Genomic DNA, 23,606 nt, shown 5'->3' with positions numbered 1-23,606 from the left:
AGCATTACTTGATCATATTTGGTTACAACTAAAGTCACATTAATATTCACCCTACGTCCATGTCTGCTGAAGCATTTGGCATACACGAAAGTTAGCCTTCCAAAGATCGGGAGGCCCAAAGCACTTTAAAAAAATGACAGGCCAAGAACAAAGGATTGTATTCCCTTTTATCTCCTGTCCCTGATCCATGTAACGTTGGAGCAGTGGAATCGCTTGACCAGACTGCATCTTTTTTCATTCTGAACCTCATTATGCATCTTATCACAGTAGTAGATATTTGTTCATTAATCTAGTGCCAAGGGATTTTTATTACCAAGTCCCTTGATTTTTAGGACTTGCTTTTTTAAGTACAAAATATTTCCCTCTGACTTTATATATAGCTTCCCTCTAACTTTATATATAGTTTCCCTCAGACTCAATAGTGTAAGGAAGGCCTGGAGTATAGAATTTACCTTGAGCAGTTTTCTAAAGTGCAAGATTTGAAGAAGCCTGGTTTAAGAATGAACCTTATGAGGTTGGGTTTGTTTGGAATTCCCTAAGACTCTGGGTTTCAAGGTAAGGGAAAGGGACTCCTTTCAATATCTCAGGAAGCATTTTCTATTGCCAATAATATCAAAGCATCTTAACATTTAAACCCCAAATATCTATATTTGTGTTCAGGACATGAGTTGATAATTAAAAAAAAATTATTTAAAACTTCCTTGGAAGAGACAATAAGGAAATGACTTCAGAAAGTCATGTTAATAAAACGATTTGTTTTATCCATTTTATGAGATAGCTGAAGACAATATAATTCATCAAATATTTTTTTTCTTCATTTACTTAACAAACATTAACTTCTGCTTTAGCATTTAAATATATTTAATATATATGTATATAATGTATATTTATATTATACAAAATATATTTATGTTTGCTTAAAATATGTTTGCTTAAATGTTTGCTTTAAAAATGTTTGCTTTTATAGACTTAGAAATATTGTAAATATTATAAATATTGTAAATATTGTAATATTGTAAATATTGTAAAATCCACTACAATCCTCTTTACTGAGATTTCATTCCTACGTTTTAAAAATTATTATTCACCTTTTAGAAAATGATGATGACATTTCCTTTATTTCATTTCCAAATACATGACTTACAGTGACATTAACCTTTTAATGGTGAAGAAATGTTAGAATGAAAAAACAAAGCAGTTTTTCTTAAATACAAATTTGTTTTCTTTTTCTAGAGAAGGGGTTGTACTGTTTTTTGTTTTTGTTAAATTTATAAACACTATTTGAGTATTTTCTTTGCAAAACAACTTTGGAAATACATATAAATGAACTAAAAGAACAGCAAACAATTCCTAAGACTGATGTAGGACTTCCATGTTTCAAGTTATTTATAGAAAGTTGTTGAGTTTAATCATGCAGGAGTGGAATTTAGTGGTTTAAAAACCCATAGGCAGGGCAAATTAAAACTAACACAAAATAATTTAAGTACTTTTCAAAGGCTTTAAAATCTTAAAGGATATGAGTTTCAAATTCTGAATTATGTAGTTATACATAATATATACCTTATAGTTCATATCATATGAACTATTTTAATAAGTCAAATCTCCATTATTTTAAGAGACAAAAATCTAATTAATATAATCTTCAATAATGTTAAATTTTATTTTCTTTATTTTACAGTTCCTTTACACTGATTAATGTAATTATTTTGGATATAAACCCTTTTAGATGTACCATAATGTGTAACTTATATTTTTCAGTTATTCTCCAATATTTGTTGAGCACTTCCTAGATATAGGTTCTATGCATGACAAAATAGTAATGTTCTAATTCTGCCTTGAAGGAACATTGAATCAAGCAGCGGAGATCAGATGTTTATTGAATAACCTCAAGTTAAGATGGAAAACTGTGCTGTGAAATGGATCTAGTTAAACTACTAAACAAATTACAGAAAGAAGAGATTGCCTTTAAGCGGGAATCAGAGAAGTTTTGTGCAAGTGGAGACATCTGAGGTGAACACTGAGGGAGAGACAGAAGCAACTGAGGGTGAAAATCATTTCCAAGACGACCAGAGAACTGGACACACAGAGACACAAGAAAAGAGAGAGACAATTACCGAGGGAGCAACAAAGCAATTTACTTTGGATTGAGAATGAGATGCATAAATGCACATCAGTGTAAGATAAATTGGGGAAGTTGGCTGGAATTTGATTACAGATAGGACGCCCTATATTCTGAAACAGAAGAGCTTCAAGACTGAATAGGGTGCTACAGTGAACCGTGCCAGGAGGACAGGTACAGACCTGGACAAGCTCAGGAACAACCAGCACCAACATGCATGTGTGGGAGATCTTTAATCCCAGGCCAATGTATTTGGATTTAATCGTTAGGCATGGGGACTAAAGGAGTATTCAGCATTTATAGGGTACTTTTTTTTTTCCAGACAAAGATTACAAGCAGGCAGAGAGGCAGACAGAGAGAGAGGAGGAAGCAGACTCCCTGCTGAGCAGGGAGCCCGATGTGGGGCTCGATCCTAGGACCCTGGGATCACGACCTGAGCCAAAGGCAGAGGATTCAACACACTGAGCCACCCAGGTGCCCCTAGGGTAATTTAAAATGGAAATTGTACTTACTGGGAAAACCAGTTAAGGCATGGAGAATAATTAGAAGTCTATGGAAGGTAATTAACTCTATGAATATATTTCTTATTCCACAGATTTGGATTTTTTTTTTTTTTGGCTTAAATGTATAACAATGAAGACAGGTTGGCCAGATGTTCAAAAAAGTGAAAATATGTGATTGAAATAATTTCTATCACAACCCACATTTAAAACACAATAACAGCTATCCAGGCTATCACCTCATTTTTGTTGTCAGATGCTGTTTTCAGATGGAGTAATTTCCTGTTTTAACACAGGAATTGAAGTAATTTTAGTTTTAATAATATTTCTTGCCTTATATTATTTTTCAAAATTAAGAACATTATCAAATTGATGAAGGAATTTATCACCATTTAATGTATTTATTTTAAAGGTTGGCTTTAAAAGATATTATTAACATCAGTGGTCCAGCCTGCTTTCTTATTTCTATAATGACCTGATTCTGTTTAATTGATTTATGTATGTCCTTTACAATTCCAAGGAAGTGAAGCCGTTGGATTTTACACTTAATCGTCTGTGGATCTGTATTTGACTTTTGTAAAATATCCCGGGGCTCTGTGCAGGAGAGTTACACAGATCTGTGGACATCTCAGGGGAAAGAAATCTGATTCCTTTTGAGGTTCGATTGGTTGCACCTCATGAAGAGACTGAGTGGCTAGTTCTGATGAGAAGGAATATGATCCATGATCAAAAGAGTTCATGATAAAACCTCAGTAGTACCGTGTAACTGAAAACTACAACAAATCTCTCCTCTTACATTTCAAACTAAGTATGGATGTTGTATAAAACTGTTAATGCATGAAAGAAGAAATACAGGGCACCTGGGTGGCGCAGTGGGTTAAGCAACTGTCTTCGGCTCAGGTCATGATCCTGGAGTCCCGGGATCGAGTCCCACATCGGGATCCCAGCTCATCAGGGAGCCGGCTTCTCCCTCTGCCCCTCGCCCCTTTCATGCTCTCTCTCTCTCTCTCAAATAAAAAAAATCTTAAAAAAAATAGAAGAAGAAATACAAACTACAAACAATAATGAGCTATATCTTTCACCAAAAAGGATTAATTTTGCCATTTTATATATCCTGAAAATTTAATGCAGTTATTGGCTTTTTCCAAAAGAAATAGTAGTAAGGAAATTCTGAAAGGCTGAATAACTATAAATTATATATAAGCAAAAATATATCAAAAGCCAATCTTACAATCCCTTGTTTGAATGTGCAAAAATACTTTGTATTTAGCGTCAGTCAAATAAAAGTGGTGAGAGCAGCGGACACCCTTGTCCTGGAGAAACGTTAGGAGAAACGTTCTCAGTTTTTCATCACCGAGTTTGATGTTAGCAGGAGTTTTTCATTTATAGCTTTTATTATGTTCCCTCAACACCTACTTCGTTGGGGATTTTTATCACGGACGGATGCTAGTACTTTGTCAAAGGCTTCGTCTGGAGCTATTGAAACGATCACGTGGTGTTTATCCTTTCTCTTGTTGATGTGATGAGTCTTGGACTGATCTCTGAAAACCGAACCCTGTTTGCAACCCAGTGATAAATCCCACTTGATCATGGTCAATAATTGTTTTTTGTTTTTTTTTTTTAACGTATTGTTGGATTTGGTTTGCTAACATTTTGTTGAGGATTTTTTTGCATCAATGTTTATCAGAGATATTGGCCTGTACTTCTGGGATTTTTTGCTAATGTCTTTATCTGGTTTTGGTATTGGGGTGATGCTGGCCTCATAGAATTAATTTGGAAGATATCCTTCCTCTTCTATTTTTTAAAATAGACTGAGAAGAATAGGTATTAATTCTTTAGATGCTTTATAGAATTCACCTGTGAAGCCATTTGGTCCTGGACTTTTGTGTTGAGAGGTTTTTTGTTTTTGTTTTTTTTGATAAATTTATAGAGTTGAATTGTTCACAGTGCTCGAAAGTGATTGCCAAAGATTTGTTCTTGAAGACTAAGCCCTGACCCTGGCTTGGTAATAAGTGTGTCTATCAAACCTGCTTTCCCATGATGCAATCGGGGTCACCCTATTTGTTTAGTTCTTTCAGATCCAAAAGCAATAGAATTCCTCTTTGGCAAGTACATATGCCATCAAAGAATTACATCCTTTTCTTCATTGTCCAGTCATGCCACAGACTTTTCTAGTCTTTCATCTTGAAGGAGCGCACATTTCTTGTGTTGATTTACTCATGACCCTGTATGATTCCGACTCGTGGTAGAGTCATCAGCTCATCCCAATTTTCCATAGACATTCTAGGTTTTGGCCCGGAAGGTCCTGCATCCTTAGAAACCCCTGAGTCATAGGCGAATCAGGATGGTTGGGATCTGACTTCATTATTGACAACCCAGATCTAAAACACTTTCTTTTTCTTCTGAACGTCCACACAATATGCTTAGCACGTTCCATTCATTTGGTGCTTACAGAGTTCATACCTTGTCATGTGTAAATGTGTCACCACCTCAGTAGATTTACTTATGTATTTATTTGTACTTTTATTATTTTTTTCAGTTCCAAGATTCATTGTTTATGCACCACACCCAGTGCACCATAAGGTGCCCTCCTTAATACCCACCACCAGGCGCACCCAACCTCCCATCCCCCACCCCTCCAAAACCCTCAGTTTGCTTCTCAGAATCCACAGTCTCTCATGGTTCATCTCCCCCTCCGATTTCCCGCAACTCACTTCTCCTCTCCATCTCCCAATTATGTTGAGAGTTCTTGGTTACTGAGTCAATTTTATTGCTGGTAATTGGTCTGTTCAAATTCTCTGTTTCTTCCTGATTCGGTTTTGTAAGGCTATATGTTTCTAGGAATTTATCCATTTCTTCTAGGTTGTCCAATATTTTGGCAAATAATTTTTCATAATATTCTCATATAATCGTCTGTATTTCTGTGGTGTCTGTTGCTATTTCTCCTCTTTCCTTTCTGATTTTGCTCATTTGAGTCCTCTATCTATCTCTCTTTTGATGAGACTGGCTACAGGTTAATCAATTTCATTGATCTTTTCAAGGAACCAGCTCCTGGCATTTGTTGATCTTTTCTTTTTTTGTTGTTTCTATTTCACTTATTTCTGCTCTAATCTTTATTATTTCCTACCTTCTGCTGGTTTGGGGTTTTGTTTGTTCTCTTTTAACTTCTTTAGGTAAAATGTTAGGTTGAGATTTTTTTTTTCCTTCTTGAGGTGGGCCTTGATTGCTATAAACTTCTCTCTTAGAATAAATTTTGCTGCATCCCAAAGATTTGGGACCACTGTGTTTTCATTTTCACTTGTCTCCATGTTTTTCTTAATTTCCTCTTGGACCTCTTGGCCCATTCATTGTTCGGTAGCAATTATTTAACCTCCATATATTTGTGGTCGTTCTGGATTTTTTCTCACAGTTGATTTCTAGTTTCATAGTGTTACAGTAAGAAAATATGCATAGTATGACTTCGATTTTTTTTAAATTTGTTGAGGCTTGTCTTTTGGCCTAATGTGTGATATATTCAGAAGAATGTTGCATGTGCACTTGAAAAGAATGTATGTGTTCTGTGCTTTTAGGATGGAATGATCGGAAAATATCTGTTAGATTCATCCGGTCCAATGTGTCATTTAAAGCCACTGTTTCCTTGTTGATTTTCTGTTTGGATGATCTACCTATTGATAGCTGTGTTAAAGTCTCCCACTGTATTGTATCACTATCAATTACTTCCCGTATGTTTGTTTCGGCTGCTTCACGTATTGGGGTGTTTCTTGAGGACATATTTACAACCGTTGTATCGGCTTATTGTGTCGCTCCCTTATGATCAGGTAGCGTCCTTCTTTGTCTCTCGGTACAGTCTTCGTTTTAAAGTCAATTTTACCTAATACAAGTATTTCTACCCAGGCTTCCTTTTCACTTCCATTTGCGTGATAAATGGTTTCCATCCCTTCGCTTTCAATCTACATTTGTCCTTAGGTATGAAATGAGTCTCTTGTAGGCATCATATAGGCGGATCTTGTTTATTTGTTTTTTGTTTTTTTCGTTCGAGAGAAAAAGGAAGAGCACGAGCGGGGGGAGGGTCAAAGGGAGCGGGAGAAGCAGCTCCCTGCTCATCAGGGCGCCCTGCCTACGCGGGGCTCCATCCTGGGACCCTGGGATCATGACCTGAGCTGAAGGCAGACGTTTAACAAACTGAGCCACGCAGGCGCCCCTGGATCTTGTGTTTCTTAATCCATTCTGTCACCCAATGTTATTTCATTGACGTGTCTAAACCATTTCTATTCAAAGTAATTATTAATAGGTATATACTTATTGTGATTTTGTTGCTTGTTTCATGGGTGTTTTGTAGTTATTCTCTGTTCCTTTCTTGCTCTTTTCTCTCATAGACATATGAGAGAATATATCTCTCAAAATATAATAATGTTTTAATGATATACTTAGATTCTTTTCTGTTTTTTGCATACCCATTGTAGGTGTTTGATTTGTTACCATTAGGTTTATACAGATAACATCTTATTCCCATAGCAGTCTACATTAAGTTGATGGTCACTTAAGTTTGACCCCCTTTGTCCTCAAAATTCTAACAATTATTTTTTAATACTGCTTTTATTGAAAAAATTACATGTCATAATAAAAAATACACATTGCATGAAAATAAAAGGGCAAAAAGTGAAAAAGCAAATCTCTTTCTGAAGCTCCTTCTCCAAAGGCATAGATTATTTTTTGTAAAATTTCAGAAATCTTTTGTGCTTATAAAAATATAAAAATGTGCTTTTCTATAAACTCAGGTAGGAACCTATAACATATAAACAGCCTTTATGTTTGACTGAGTTTATTTTGGTGATCTTTAATATCAGTATAGATAAATACATTTGTCTTAATCCTGAGGTAGTTTAAATAGCATCAGATTATCTGTTTTAGAAGGTTTGAGGAGGATAAGCTTCTCATACTTAAAGCTGATGCCTTGTAGGGACATGGTATTTTAATGTATTTTTTTCCATACTATTGTTCTGTTTAGGATTTCTCTCTTCTAGGGTCAAATTTAGTTATTTGCATTTTTCTATAATGAGTTAATCTTTCTAAAATTTCAAATATATTTATTAATATTTCAATCAATTTTATCTTTTTGGTAAATTTCTTATTCTCATTTTTAATTGTGTATGTGTGATTTCTTCCTTTGCTTCCTGATTATGATACATGGAATTTTGTCTATTTCCTCCAATAAAAAGCTATTCATGATATATGTATCAGTATAAGCATATAAGTATACAATTTCTACTTTCAGCTTCTTTTCTATAGATTTGTTTTTTCTCTATTTGAATAGAATATTTACTATATTTTTATTCATTCTTGATTCTAAATTTTATAGATTAATGTCATGAATTCTACTTGATCATATCCCACAGAGTCTGAATTGTAAATTTTAAAAATATACTTCACATATTATAATATTCTGTACTTACTACTATAAATTATTTTTGTAACATTGTGTTTTGAAGATTCATTCATCTTGATATGCATATAATTCTAGTCACACATTTTTACTGCTTTATCATATTCCATTATATGATTATATAATAATTTTACAATCACATTTTGAAAGACATTTAAGTTGCTTCCAATATGCCAGATTTTTCAACAAGATGCCGTAAGTATCCTGTGCCTATTTCCTCGCAAATGTGCTCAAGAGTTTTCTAAAGCAAGAATTTTCATGTTTGCACATAGGAGTCATCTCTGGATATTTGACAAAATCCTAACGCCTGTGTTCATCTTAGATAAAATAAATACAAGTCTCTTCTTGGGCACGGGCATTTGCATTTTTAAAAAGCATCCAAATGATTCTAATGGGCAATTAAGTTTGAGAACTATTGATTTTCAGGATACATGTACAATTAGAATTCAGGGATGACATTTATTTACTGTTTTAATTAAAAGAGTTTTTAAATATGTTGTAATATGTTTTTGGATATTTGCCTCCTACACTTCCAATTTTTCTGCTTTTAACTGATTATTTTTCTCATATAAAATTTATCAATTTCTCTGGTCCTTCCTTACTCGAATAAGACCGTTATGTTTATTAAAATGATATTTAATTTATGCATAAACTTAAGGAGAATTCACATGAAACATTGCCAGTAGTATCTGAGAATCCATTTGTAGCTTAACATAATTCTACAAATAACTCAATTCAGCAGTGTGGACGGTTGGTATGAACCATTTTGGTTGTTTCCAGATCTTCCTCTATTTCATGATTTCGTGGAACTTTCGTGGTTTTCCTGAGCTTTGCATTTATAGTCCTCCAATAGTTTTATTAACTTCTAATTTCCTATTTCTAATTTCCTTCTAATAGTTTTATTAGCTTCTAATTTCCCTTCCTGTTTGAAACACTTGGAGAGGTTTTCATTTTTCTGATCAAATCATAATGACTGCAGACCACAATATATTTATTGACAAAACCCCCAGATAGTATTTCAGTAAAAGTATTTATTTTTGTTCATCTTAAAATTCTTCATATACAGATGAAGTTTCTGATGTTAAATGTATAAACTGTAATACTATATGATCATATTCCATATGTTCAGAAAATATTTGAATGAGAATAAGAATTACTGCAATTTAAACTTTGCTTACTATGATTCTAGTTGCTTACTGTTTCTAGTTACTAGTTGCTTACTGTGATTCTAGAAAGCACAAACCTGCCCAGAATTGAGACTGTCCATTAGTTCACATTTAGTGCACATAATAAAATAATTGATTTTGAGTTTCAGGTATAAGTGATTCAGAAACAAGGTTTTAAATCCACAAAATAATAGTACTGTACCAACAAAAATACATATATTTGAGTAATTAAAAAAAAAACAACTATGGTTTACTGGAATGCTTAAATCCTGGAAACGAGCAATGTGGTCACTAGTTTCATGAAGACGGAATTTGTATTTTTTTTAATCCTCCTGAATGTTTATTAGCTAAGAAGAGGTTAGAGAAATAATATCTTTTGTTTGTTCATAATCCGTCCTTGTTCCTCAAATCCTCATCTCTTATGCCCAGGTCACCAGTCGTTAATAAGATTAAATCAGTCTGCCAAAGGAGCACGTGCACCTGAATGTTTACAGCAGCAATGTCCACAATAGCCAGACTATGGAGAGAAACTAGATGTCCATCAACAGATGAATGGATAACGAAGATGTGGTTCATATATACAGTGGAATACTATGCAGCCATCAAAAGAAATGAAATCTTGCCATTTGCCACGACATAGATGGAACTAGAGGGTATTATGCCAAGTGAAATAAGTCAATCAGAGAAAGACAATTATCATATGATCCCTCTGATCTGAGGAATTTGAGAAGTGGGGTAAGGTTCATGGGGGGAAGGGAGGGAAAAATGAAACAAGATGGGACAGGGGAGGGAGACAAACTATAAGAGACTCTTAACCTTAGGAAACAAACTGAGGGCTGCTGTTGGGGGAGGGATAGGGTGGCTGGGTGATGGACATTGGGGAGGCTATGTGCTATGGTGAGTGCTGTGAATTGTGTAAGACTGACAGATTGTACCTCTGAAACAAATAATACATTATATGTTAATTTTAAAAAGACTAATTAAGAAAAAAAGATTAAATCAGTTTGGATGAGAATGTATGGTTGTTTGTTTTTTTCCCCCAGCTGAATTTTAAGAACTATGGCCCCTTTACTATTAAGTAGAAAATTACTGAAAGAACAGTTTTAAGGTGTTTATCATATCATTTTTAAAAATTCTATTTAAAACTATTTGTGCTCTTAATTCATAAATTTGTGTGAGAAATAAAACTGTAAGAAAATGATAACTTGAAAACAGCATCTTAAGAGAATTTAGTAGAAAATGTTGCTTCACTAAAGAAATTGTTAAACAGATTATACAGGGAATTTTTCCTTATAGTTTTTCACAAAATAATAGAGATATTTATCAAGTGGTTCTGATAAATGAATATTATTTGAGGCACTGTATTATATTTTATTAGTTTAGGAAAAGGGTATACATTGTGGGAGATAACTTTGTAATAATACATGGTTCACTATAAAAAATGAATCATGAATCTCTTCAGTAGGCATTACTCAATGACAGTTTCTTTTTGAATAGTAGACATATGGTATTTGCAACATTTTCAACTTTTTTTCCTTTACATATATGCCTATATAATTTTGTTTTCTGTAGTTAAATTTCTATTGGAAAGCCACATAATCACATGGTCCCTCCCATCTCATTTAACTTACATTTGAAGACTTAGTAAGGCAATTCTGCTTCTGTGAAACAATACACACATGACAATTTTATCAAAAAGATTTAAAATTATGAGTGGAGAGCTGATAAGGCTTTTCCTTTAGGCCAACTTGGTGCATAGTATATCCAGGGTTAGAAAAATGACCTTACTGAAAACTGAAATAATGGGAGAAGTTTGCATAAAATAAATAGGGTCTTAATTCCCCACTCTACACAACTTCAGCTGAGGATGCTCCCAGTCAATCCAGTACTGGAGTTGGGTTGTTTTAACACTGGACAAAAGATAGGTTCATGGGAACAACCACCGCAGAGCTTCTTCTTCTTTCACCTTACCCAGAAATCCTGCAAATTTTGACATTGGACACTGATCTACAATGTAGCGAAACAACACTGAGATGAAGAATAAGCATTGAATGTATTATGGGCTGGGATTTGGAGAACTGGGAGGCCAGGAAACCACTGGCTTTTGCCGTGAATGAAATGAGGAAATAGAAGAGAGAAGAAAATCCCGAATGGGAAAGGAAAACCCCAAAGGGAAAAAGACATAGTTCCTATGGCCATATGGAAAGGGATAAATCTCAAATATAATTTAGAATAGGCTCTTGTACTTCCTGTTCTTGTAAAATTGAAATATACTACAGTCATTAGGCTGTCAGTAAGCTATAATGGTGTTAGGAAAATTTAATGCAATACATGCGCTCAATTGAAAACAGAAGTGTCATTTTGACTTTAATTGATGAATATTAAGATATATTCATCTGTAGTGGAAGATTAGTGTAAACTTAGTTTTTAAGTTGATGTACAAATTCAACCTCCGTCAAATTGGGCCAGGGTACCCAATTCTCTTCTGAAGAATTTAATATCACGGTTTCTGAAGTGGTTGAAAGAAAGTCAGTAGTGATGTTTTTCACTTCTGGACCTGAGAGAGTTATTTTGATCCTACATTTTATTTACTGAAATATGTATTCTCTTTAATATCGTTTTCTTTGAAAATGTATTTCCATGGTCTTTGTTCAACCACAAAGTCCTTTAATGTAAGAGCCAAATAGCAAGGTGGTACTTTTCTGTTATACCTTGTTCAACACACATTTATTGGGTATTTTTTATTAAGAATATATTGGGGTTCTAGAAATGCAAAGAAAAATAACGTACGGTCACAAGTACAGGTGGTTTGGATGGCTGGGGGGGAAGCGGGCTCATTAGAGGTGAACATAAGCTTTCGATCCACCCGGTAAGCACAAGGGTAAAGGAGTGACTGGTCTCTGAAAGCACTGGTGAAGAGCACCTAACTGGTTTTGCGGAGTGTGGGAGGTGAGTCAGGAGAGTTTTCCTAAGGGCAATTTGATTCTTAAGAAAGGAATGAATAAGCAAAGTTAAAAGGGGTATTCTAGGCGAAGGAAGAACTTGAGTAAAGTGAAGGCATTGAAAAATGCCGCAGTGTGTTTGTGAGGGAACTGTAAACTGTTCAGTGCCGTTAGTAGACAAATACTAAGAGGGAGAAAATGGAGATAAAGTAGGTCATAGAGCTAGGTGGGGGCTCTATCTTGCAGAACTTCACGCACAAGGTTAAAGATACTGATCTTTATTCTGTAACCAGATAATGTTTTAAACAGGGTCATGACATGCTCAGATTTGTGCATTAGGTAGGTCATTCTAAGAACTGCGTGGAGGACAGAACTTACGGGAAATTTTACAGCAGGAGAGATCAGCAGGGAGGCTGCAGAGCAATCTATGAAAGAGATAATATAATCCCAAACTCAATTAGAAATGATAGAGATGGAGAATCATGTGTGTGAATCAGGAATCCCTTCGTTCCAGATGAAAGAGAACCCAACCCAAAAGGTCACAAGCCAAAGTGGAATGAGAAGTCCAATGTAAGAACAAATTGATAAGGGGCACTAATGACATCACCATTCTGCATCGTCCTGGTTCCATATCCCAGCCATACCTCCCCCAACTTAGCCCTGTTTTCAGGCATTTTTTTTTCCTCACTAGTGACAAAGCAGCTATAACCACTCCAGTCTCACAGCCTCATAATTTCAAGCCTAGATGAAACAAGACCTTCCTCTGAACATCTAAATTTCACAAGATCTTGAGATTTTCTTTGGTTATATCAGCAAAAATCACATCTGCAACCCAAACAAATCACAGCAGCTGTTTATGTACAATGGACAAAGGAGAATGAAGGAGGACCCAAATTATCTAGCACAAAAGAAGGATTTATAAAGGATACTTTAAAAGCTGTTATATGGGATTGAAGAGTTCAGTTCTGTTACCCTTAAGTAAGATATCTCGAAGAACATCCTACGGAATTTTGGATACAGTTAATAAGATGGACTGAGATACTTTGTTCTAAACAAAGAAAAAATGTTGTTGTTACTATTAATTTTTTTTCTTGGCAAAAAATGTGTTAATAAATGAAAATTTAAAATTGAAAATAAAAGTCTGAATCTTAGAGATCTGGATTGGAGCTATAAATCTGAATGTTAACAAAATATATATGATAATTAGACTTGTACTGAATCATCCAAGAAGAGTGTGTAAAATGAGAAGCATGGTGTTGAAGACAAAATACCAGTTTATAATAATCGTACCTCACTATATTCTTGGTTCTCCTCCTGCCTCATGTGTTTATTTCCTCTAGTATCTCTCCATATTCAATGCAAAAGTTGCACTGATTAGGTGCAAAAAATTAAAAATTATGCATAAGTTTAGACAATTTGTAGATCCAACTTCTGGAATTTAAATACAAGCTACCTGAAGTTATAAGCTTCTATTATACCCACTCTAAACACCACCTGTCCAAATACCTTTATCACTTGACAAAACTATTGACTCAACACTTTGTTTTCAAACCACTGAAAACACTGGCACCAAGGCATTGATCTTCCTGCTTAAAACATCTTTTCTGGCCACACAATCATTCCCATCAGTAATTCAATATATTTTGTTGTTCTCCAAATCTTTGATATAGTTCCCATTTTTTTCTTCTGTTCTTGCCCAGGTCAATATTCATAGGAATACTGAGACTTAAATTATTAAATTACTAGAGGAGGGAAACAGTCTCAGCTTCACTTACTTGTCACAAGTCCTTAAGACACAGAATCAGGAATTCAGACTGTAAGTAGAAAGGTGGGCACATATTAACACATATTAACACATATTAACACATATTGCAGAATTTTTTAATTACTTGATTCAATATTTCCTTCAATAAAATGAAAGTGAGTCTGTGACATCACCTTTCTGTGCATAGTAGAAGCTGCCCATGGTCCTTGGGGACACGACTAGTTATTCAACAATGTCATTGCCAATTCCACTTACGAGTGATAGGTCAGTAAAACATGAGGGCAGGTATCTACAGGTGCAGAATCTCAGAACTTGTGAGAACTCTGAACTCATTTACCTTTTTCTAATTTTCTAACAAAAGTGTTGTCATCTAAATAAAATTTTCGAATTTTCACCATTTCTCAATTTTTTGGCTTTTAAGAGATAACAGTTACAATTTATTTTTTTTTTTAAAGATTTAATTTATTTATTTGACAGAGAGAGAGCACAAGCAAGGGGAGAAGCAGGCAGAGGGAGAGGGAGAGGCAGGCTCCCTGCTGAGCAAAGAGACCAATGCGGGGCTCAATCCTGGGACCTGGGGATCATGACCTGAGCCCAAGGCAGACGCTTAACCCACTGAGCCCCCCAGGCACTCCTATAGTTACAATTTAGATGTATTTTTCATTAGTTGCTTGCTTAGTGTTCATGACAACAGAAAATAAACCATGACCTTACATGCACAGTGCTGACTTAATCTTTTTCTCCTAAGGTGCAGGAAAGTTGCGTGGGACACATCCATTGATTTACAATACTGAGGCGATCTGACTTTATTGAATTCTAACCGAGGCAAGTATCTGTTCATTCTGAGAACTGAGAACAGATTCTTCTTTCCGCGCTGTTTCACATTCCCATCAAAGGGACACTCCACTGTCCTGGCGGAGGCTGCTCTGTCATTCGTGGCTAGTGAAGGAGACAAATCAGGCACGTCGTCTCTCCACGACTTTCCCCACAAAAGGCAGCACAGCTGCAGGCGCCGCTGGAACCCTCTCCCTCCTCTCTATGTGTCCTTCTGCTTTCCCGCTGGAATTCACAGCCGAGAGAGAGTAAAACAGGTTCCTGAGCTCTTGTTTCTTCCTAATTGGTTTGTTTTCTTCCGTATTACACTCCACTCCTTTCTCATAATTAATAAAATTTATTCTTTCGTGTTTTTTTCTGTTTTCACTTCAGCGTACTTCCATGAGCTGCAAGCTATTATACTAAAGGCCATAACAACAAAATATTAGCCACCTAAAAGGGGAAAAAGAAACAAATAGAAATCTTTTCCCTCCATAATTTCAGAAAATTTTCACAGCATTTAAACTTGTCCAGAGAAGAGAATAAAACTCTGGAATTTTGTTCATCTTAATGAACCAAGACAATGCAAAAGGCAGGAAGCTCCCTGAGTGCAGGCTTCCTTTCTAAGATTTTTTTTAAACCAAACAATGCAGTATTTTTGCAAACTTCTTGTGGTAGAGCAAAGAATGTCTGCTCCATTCCCTTTAGAGGTGATAAAGTAATCTTCAGACTCCCAGTGACTGATGCCTTCACAGCTTCTCTTCTGAATTATACCTTACGGGAATTGTTCCCATTTGACGCCAGTCCGTAAATGCTTTGTGGAGTCAAATTTCTTTGTGTGGTACACAGTTGAAAATTTACAGTGCGCATTAGTATTCTAAGAATTCTAAACATTTGATTCATATTCAGACTATTACCACTTAAATGCGTTTTAGACAAGATTTCTCAAATTCAAAAATGTCATTATCCTTGACACCTCCCTAAATTTCACTGTGGTAGATAGAATACTGTAGGGACCCAGATGACCCAGGCCCTTTTATTATCTTCTCCCTCAGACCGTTGAAGGGACCAGTGTATATGATGGGATATCATTCCTATAATTATGTTCTGATATTTGACATGGTAGATTTTCAGAAAGAGAGATCATCCTCCCTGGGCCAGACCTAATCAGGTGAGTACTTGAACAGGATAGGCTTTTCCTGCTAAAAGGGATTTGAGGGGCACCTGGGTGGCTCGGTGGGTTGGGCCTCTGCCTCCAGCTCGGGTCGTGGTCTTGGGGTCCTGGGACCAGGCCCTGCATTGGGCTCTCTGCTCGGTGGGGAGCCTGCTTCCTCCTCTCTCTCTGCCTGCCTCTCTGCCTGCTTGTGATCTCTCTCTCTCTGTCAAATAAATAAATAAAATCTAAAAAAAGGGGGGGATTTGAAGGAGTAAACTCGTGTAGGATTCAACAGGAGGCGGATTCTGTACTATTGGCTTCACAGATAAAGGAAGTCATGCAACAAGGAATGAAAATGCCGTCTAGTTGACAACAATCCTTGGCTGCCAGCAAACAATGGAGCCTCAATTTTATAACCCTAAAAACGTTGTTCTGCCAACAACATGGATGAAATTGGAAGTAGGCGTTTCCCCAGAGACTCCAGAAGAGACCTCGTCAAACCTCCATCATTCCCAGCTACACTGAGTTGGACTCCTGACCTCCAGAAATGCGAGCAAACAAATGAGTGTTGTTTCAAGTTGCTAACTCTGTGGTGATTTGCCAGGGCAGAAGAAAACTGGAGTATTTGCATCCCAAATCACCAGTTCCTGCTGTTTACTGTTCATTAAGTCTGTCTGTCTGTGTACCTCACCTACCGCCATTCTGGTCCAAACCACGGGCTTCTCCCACCCACACTCCCAGTTGTCCTGCAGGGATATCCTCTGAACGACCCACTCTCCACACAGAAACTAGAATATGCTTTGAAAGACATTATTCTATTATTGTCATCCCTTTCCTGTTTCAAATCCTACAATCACTTCTCATTCTCTAGGAATAAAATTTTTAAAAATTGTACCTTGGGTAAGATATCCCAATGAACATCCTGGGAAATTTGGGATATTGCTAATATGGTGGACTTAAAAGCTTTACTAACTTTCATACATCATCAGTCCTGGGGCGCCTGGGTGGCTCAGTCATTGAGCATCTACCTTCCACTCAGGTCATGATCCCAGAGTCCTGGAACTGAGCCCTGCATCAGGCTCCCTACTCCACAGGAAGCATGCTTCTCCCTCTCCCACTCTCTCTGCTTGTGTTCTCTCTCTTGCTGTCTGTCTCTTTGTCAAAAAAATAAATAAAATCTTTAAAAAAATACATCATTAATCCATACTCTGCCCACCTATCCACTCTAATTTCAGGACACTTTTTTTTTTTTCCCTAGATATCAGTCACACTAGTAATTTTTCAGTCCTAGAACCATATTCCTTTCCTCCTGTCCCCTCATGGAGCACTCTGCTCTCTCCTTGACCCCCATTTCTCTGAGCCTATTAATCGCATGGGACACTCTAAAATTAGGTCCACCAGAAAACTTTCTTTACCCCTCAGGTCATTCTAGTCCCTCTTTTATATCATGCACACAGAGTTTCCTCATCCCCCATAGCATTTATTTATTTATTTATTTATAAGATTTTATTTATTTGACAGAGAGATCACAAGCAGGCAGAGAGGCAGGCAGAGAGAGAGAGGAGGAAGCAGGCTCCCTGCCGAGCAGAGAGCCCGATGCGGGACTCGATCCCAGGACCCTGAGATCATGACCTTAGCCGAAGGCAGAGGCTTTAACCCACTGAGCCACCCAGGTGCCCCCCCAATAGCATTTAATAGAATCATTTACACGACATTTTTTTAAAGGTACCATCTGTAATGGAACTAGTGAGTATGATGCTGAGCGAAGTAAGTCAGTCAGAGAAAGACAAGATGTAAAAGTCAGGGAGAAAGATCTCCCTGATGTGAGGAAGTCGAAATGCAACGTGGGGGGTTTGCGGGGTAGGAGAAGAGTAAATGAAACAAGATGGGATCAGGAGAGAGACAAACCATAAGTGACTCTTAATCTCACAAAACAAACAGGGTTGCTGGGGGGAGGGATGGGGTGGTTGGGATTATGGACTCTGGGGAAGGTATGTGCTATGGTGAGTGCTGTGAAGTGTGTAAACCTGGTGATTCACAGGCCTGTATCCCTAGGGCTAATAATACATTATATGTTAATAAAAAATAAAAAGTTTAGAAAAGGTACGATCTGCAAGCATTCTTCAGTATTACTGCTACGCAAAGCATACGTTTTCGTTGATCTATGTGTGAAACTTCTGAGTCTCTGCAGCGTTTCAACAGCTTCTATTCTTCAATGTCTCTTCGTATATTGCCAGAATAATCTTGCTAATAAGCAAATATTGAAGCTTTTCTCATTCTACAAGCCATTTAGAATCTCCCTGAGGCCCAGATCTTGTATGAAGGAAATATGACAACAGGTATAAAATGAGATTGTTCTGGGCCAGCCCTGCCTATAAAAAATTACAGTGAAGTTTACAATTTTATCCCATGTAAGATGTACTATCGTCATTGGGAATTAAACACATTCACATTTATTGTGAACACCAATTTATTCACATTAATTCTATCATCCTATTTGATATATAGTGTATAGAAGGTTCTTTGTGTGGTTTCTTCCCTCCAGTCAATTGGAAGTATTTTTGCTTTTCTACTTGAATAGTCCAGGACAATCCCAATTCAAGTTCTACTGGTGGTTACGTTCACCTACTCTTAATCACACCCACTTAATCTTATGTTTTCTATCAAGATCTACCATTAATTAGTCTCCAACTTCTCATTAAATAAGACAAGTGTCTTCTTGGGTCTTTAAATCCCCCTTCCACTCACACCCACACACGCTCAATCATGTATATCACTCCCATGTGGAAACTTCTAGGATTTTAGTTAATTTATCTGCTTTCCTTTGATATTCTGCATCAATAGTAACTGAGACTTAAGGACAGATTTTATAGTTTATTGTGTTGTTGCTGTTGTTTACCCGTATTCCAAGAATACTCAGTCTTTAATTCATTTTTCATTTTTTTGGGGTGTACACTGATATAATTATATCAAATATACCTAAGAATGGGTAAACTTTGGAAATACATCTATTTGCACTTTCACCTGAAGGCTAGTGTTTTCCTCAGTATGTGAAAGTAGGTCCAACACAGTATATCCCTCAGTACTTGATGCGGCTGCTTCCTGGTCTTCTAACAACCCGTCCGAGTGATAAGACAGCATTTGCCAGCCTGATTGTTCATTTTTGCAGGGGATTTTCCTTTCTGAGAACTATCAGAATTTCTCTTTTTGCTCAGTGTGGCCTCTTAATTCACCCATTGGCTCAGAACCCTGCTCAATACCCTTTTCCCAGGACTAATGCCTTTTAATTTGTCCTTAGTTCTGGGAAATTTTTTGTTTGTCTGTTTTGTTTTTTTATGTTTGTTTCCTCTCTACTATTTTTTTTTTCTGTTCTTCCCTCTGAAAGTCCTAATAGATGCATGTTGAAACTTCTAAAGATTTCTTCCACTTGACTTTTATGCCACACTGACAACTTTGTATTTTATTTTTCAACTTTTCCTAGGAGATGCCTACAGTTCAGGTTTTCAATGAACAATTCTCTCAACAGCTGTAGCAATTATTTTTAGTCCCTACTTGAACCCTCATATTAATGATTTTTTTTTTCTTTCTAAGACTTCTACATGATTCTCTACTCGTATTTTATAGATGTGTTATTTAGTTTAATATCTTTTTATGTTCCTGCTATTAAATGAATTGTCTTGGGAATTAGTCCCTGGGTGTCTCTCTTCCACTACATTCTTCAAACATTTGGTGCAAATGACTTGTTCAGTCTTATTTTAAGACTGTGTTCCCGTCCTTGTGAATACTGGCTTTGTTTACAAGAACATGCTCCTAGCGAAATGTTGATGACAAGTTAGATATTCTGTTAGAAAACTGAGACAATAGTATATCTTCTGGTTTGGGAAATCTGTTTTCCCTCTGGACACTAATTATCTGGAACACTCCAACCCAAATCTCCAACTCCCAGCCTTAGCCTGTGAGTAATCAACTCAACTTAAGGGCTGGGGACTGGGTATGGGGAAGGGGGATCCAACTTGGGCTCTCCATATAAATGCGTGTGGTTCAATGTCCTTGTCCTAGGACCATCCTCTTTCTTCTACCATTATTGTTCTTGATACATGTCTGAACTGCTCCTAAGGTCACAGAAATCCTCCTAAGTAGACATCAAGTTTATTAATTTAAGGCTACAATTTCCTTCATCCATCTGTATCTGTCTTCAAACGGCTTCAACATTTGTGGTCCAGAGAACTTTCAATGTCATCAGAGATTTATTCTTCAGGAAATACATATATTTTTTCTTTTTAAATCAAGGGATTTGGTGTAGGCAGAAAGGCTCACAGTCTCATTTAGTTTTGTGCTGTTATTAGCCATCTCTTTGAAATGGGGAAAATTGATTCACATAATAAAGTTTTTTACTCAAGGTCACAGAGTAAAACAGTTGCCTAGACAGAATAGAATATGAGCCCTCCGGCCCTAGTCCACCTTCTGTCCCTTAATATATGACTGCTTTTGGATAGAGTTTTCACTCCACTCTTTCCCTGAAGGATTACTAGCCAAGTCTTTGGTTAAATGTCAAGTGAGTAGATACAGAAATAACCAATTTTGTGCTTTATTAGAACTTCCTTTATAATAAGAAGTTACCGAAGGAAAAAGTCACCATCGAATGTTTCTGGAGTCCTAGGACCTTTTGACAACACTTCAGTGCTACATTATAAAATCTCTAGATTCCAAGGTGAATCAGTTCTTATCAGTAAATATCTTTAACAACATCCACTTGTTAAGTTTGATGGAAGAGCAGAAACTCACTGTGTCATTAGAGGGACATTTTAATTATAGTCTGCAAGATGCTTCACAAGGGGCTTAACATGACAATCACTCTTTTCAGTAAACTGACAGTCTTCATCCTCAGAATTCCTTAGCAAGAGTAGCCCTTGTTAAATAATGCCAAACACAAAATTACCCTAAATCACACATTCTTATTCATTTTAACTTCATCATTGTGATTTTCCCTTCAGAAGTGGAATAAACAGAATTAAATCATTAATGACAAGAGTAAACCACCAAAGAACCTACACATAAGAAATATAATTTTGTTACCAAGTACTTACTTTAATGAGATTTCATTAAAAAGGTGTAATAAAATATCTATTTATTCAAAAACACCTTTCTTAGTGCTGAATCCAACAATTTAGCATGTTTTCTCCTAGTGCGTGTTCTTTAGGGACTGAGTCTATAAACTTTATTCTACTGTGGAATGCATGTTGCATGTATCAAATATCTTTCTTTTTTATTGTGTTATGTCAGTCACCATACAGTACCTCATAAGCTTTTGATGTAGTGTTTTGTGATTCATTGTTTGTGTATAACACCCAGTGCTCCATGCAATACATCATACATGCTAAATATAATGGGAATAGTGATTTATTCTAGAAAAAAAGGTTTTTAGAAATAATGATAGCAATAGTAGCTAACATTTACTGAAATTCTGCTAAGTGTCAGGCATTGCAGTAGAGGCTTTCTTATGTATTATTTCAATTAATCATCATGACAAGGGGAAGGTCATTTGTTTTCCATATTTTTAGATGTAGAAACTACAATTTCAGGGGTTAGGTAACTTTCCCAAAGTCAAAGAATCTGGAAGTAGGAGAACTGAGATTTGAGTAGCTACTGGGTTATGAATAATAGTTTCTAGTTTTTCAACTTACTGCTAAACTAAGATTGCTTTATTTATTTTTCTTCACAAAAGGAAGCAACTAAATAACAGTAATTATCCTAGTATTCACAGAGAAAATTAATGCATCGCACCACCTGTTGGGCACCTGAAGAAAACAAACAGGGTTCCCAATGCTGACCTATTAGAAATTATGAAACTAGACCAGGTATGGTTTGTCGGGACTTTTATAGCACTGATTCATTCAAGACTTAAGTATGAGAACAAAACGGACATAGCTCTATATAAATTGTTTCTAATGAGTCAAGTTTTCAAGGCCTGTACGGATTAATTTTATTTGTCAACTTAGCCAAGGGCCAAGTTGTACTCAGATATTTGGTCAAACATATTTCTGGGTGTGTCTGTGTGTTTTCAAATGAAACAAACATTTGAGTCAGTAGACTGGCCCACTACCACATCGCCCTCCCTAATGTGGTAGTCCTGTCCAATCAGCTGAAGGCCTGAGTAGAATGAAATGTCTGACCCTCCTCTTGATAAGAGAAAATTCCTCCTACCTGACTGCTTGGAACTGGGACATAGGTTTCCCTGGTCTTTAACTCATACTGAAAGATCACTTTTTTTTTTTTTTAAAGATTTTATTTATTTATTTGACAGACAGAGATCACAGGTAGGCAGAGAGGCAGGCAGAGAGAGGAAGGGAAGCAGGCTCCCTGCTGAGCAGAGAGCCTGATGTGGGGCTCGATCCCAGGACCCTGGGATCATGACCTGAGCTGAAGGCAGAGGCTTTAACCCGCTGAGCCACCCAGGTGCCCGTGAAAGATCACTTCTTCTTGGAGCCTCAAGCCTATTGACTTTTCAATTTTAACTACACTCCCACAGTCCTGGGTCTCAGTTTGCTAGTTACACACCTGAGCCACTTCTTCATAATGAACCTCTGTATGCATGTGTGTATGTGTACAGTGTGTGTGTGTGTGTGTGAGCACGTGTGTGCAGGTATGTGTGTATCCTATGGGTTCTGTTTCCTTGCAGACCCCTACCTAATACAAAGCCACTTTCATTTATAACTCCATATTTCTCCAAAACAGGAAGATATCTTAACTAAGGTTAAAAAGCAAGGTTCTGGAATATCTTTTTTTTTTTCTTAAATAGCCATGATTAATCTTCTGTAACGACTGAGCTGGACAACGAGGGTGGGTATATCTTTTAGATTGCCTTGACAGCATAAACAGAGCAAAGGCCCAGGAACAAGAAGCACAGGTTGTCGTCACCCACATGCTATGTAATTAAGACACAAGTCCCTTCAAGTGTGACTTTATTTTTAAAGTAAATTAACTCAATGTAATGCCCTCCAAGACTACCTCATCCCTAAAGGTCTATGACTTATCAACCATGTGTTTAAACTCAACCTTGTACTTCAGCCCTCCCTTACCAATCTCCCTGTCACTTCTCAACACCCTCCCCACCCCCACTCTACCATTGTCCTCTCAGGAGACTACAGCAAAGTTCTAAACCCTTGATACTTGGAGCTGGTCTGTGGACATAGCATCAGCATCATATAGGAACCCTTAAAACAACCTTTTAGGCTTCAGATGGTGCGATTCCTGTCCTGGGCCCATGTCCCCAAACTGAAACTTAAAAATCTTTTGTGTAATGTAAATGCGCCACGTGACCTGAAATCCAGTATACGCAGTCAGCCAATCCCCCAGTGCTAAGCCAGCTCTGGAGTCTATACTTAATTCCTTTTTCCTTCTCACCCCAAACAAGTTTGCCTACGTGGCCCCCACCAATCAGCTATTTTCTATTTTTCTCTTCCTTGTTTTTATTTTTTATCCTATACAATCTTTCTGTCTTTCCATGCATTTTGCAGTATTAAATAAGGTTTGTATCAATTAAGTTGTCTTATTTAATCATTTTTTAACAGAAGTGATTAGAAATGCAGAATCTTGGGCCCCACTCCAGATCTATTCTATCTAACAGAATCTGGATTATAACAAAATCTGTAAATATTTGCATAGACATGAATATTTGAAAAGAATTGTTCTAGCTCTACTC

This window comes from Lutra lutra, chromosome 3 (assembly GCF_902655055.1).
Source record: "Lutra lutra chromosome 3, mLutLut1.2, whole genome shotgun sequence".
In the NCBI taxonomy this organism is placed as follows: Eukaryota; Metazoa; Chordata; class Mammalia; order Carnivora; family Mustelidae; genus Lutra; species Lutra lutra.
Note: the sequence above shows the minus strand (reverse complement) of the source record.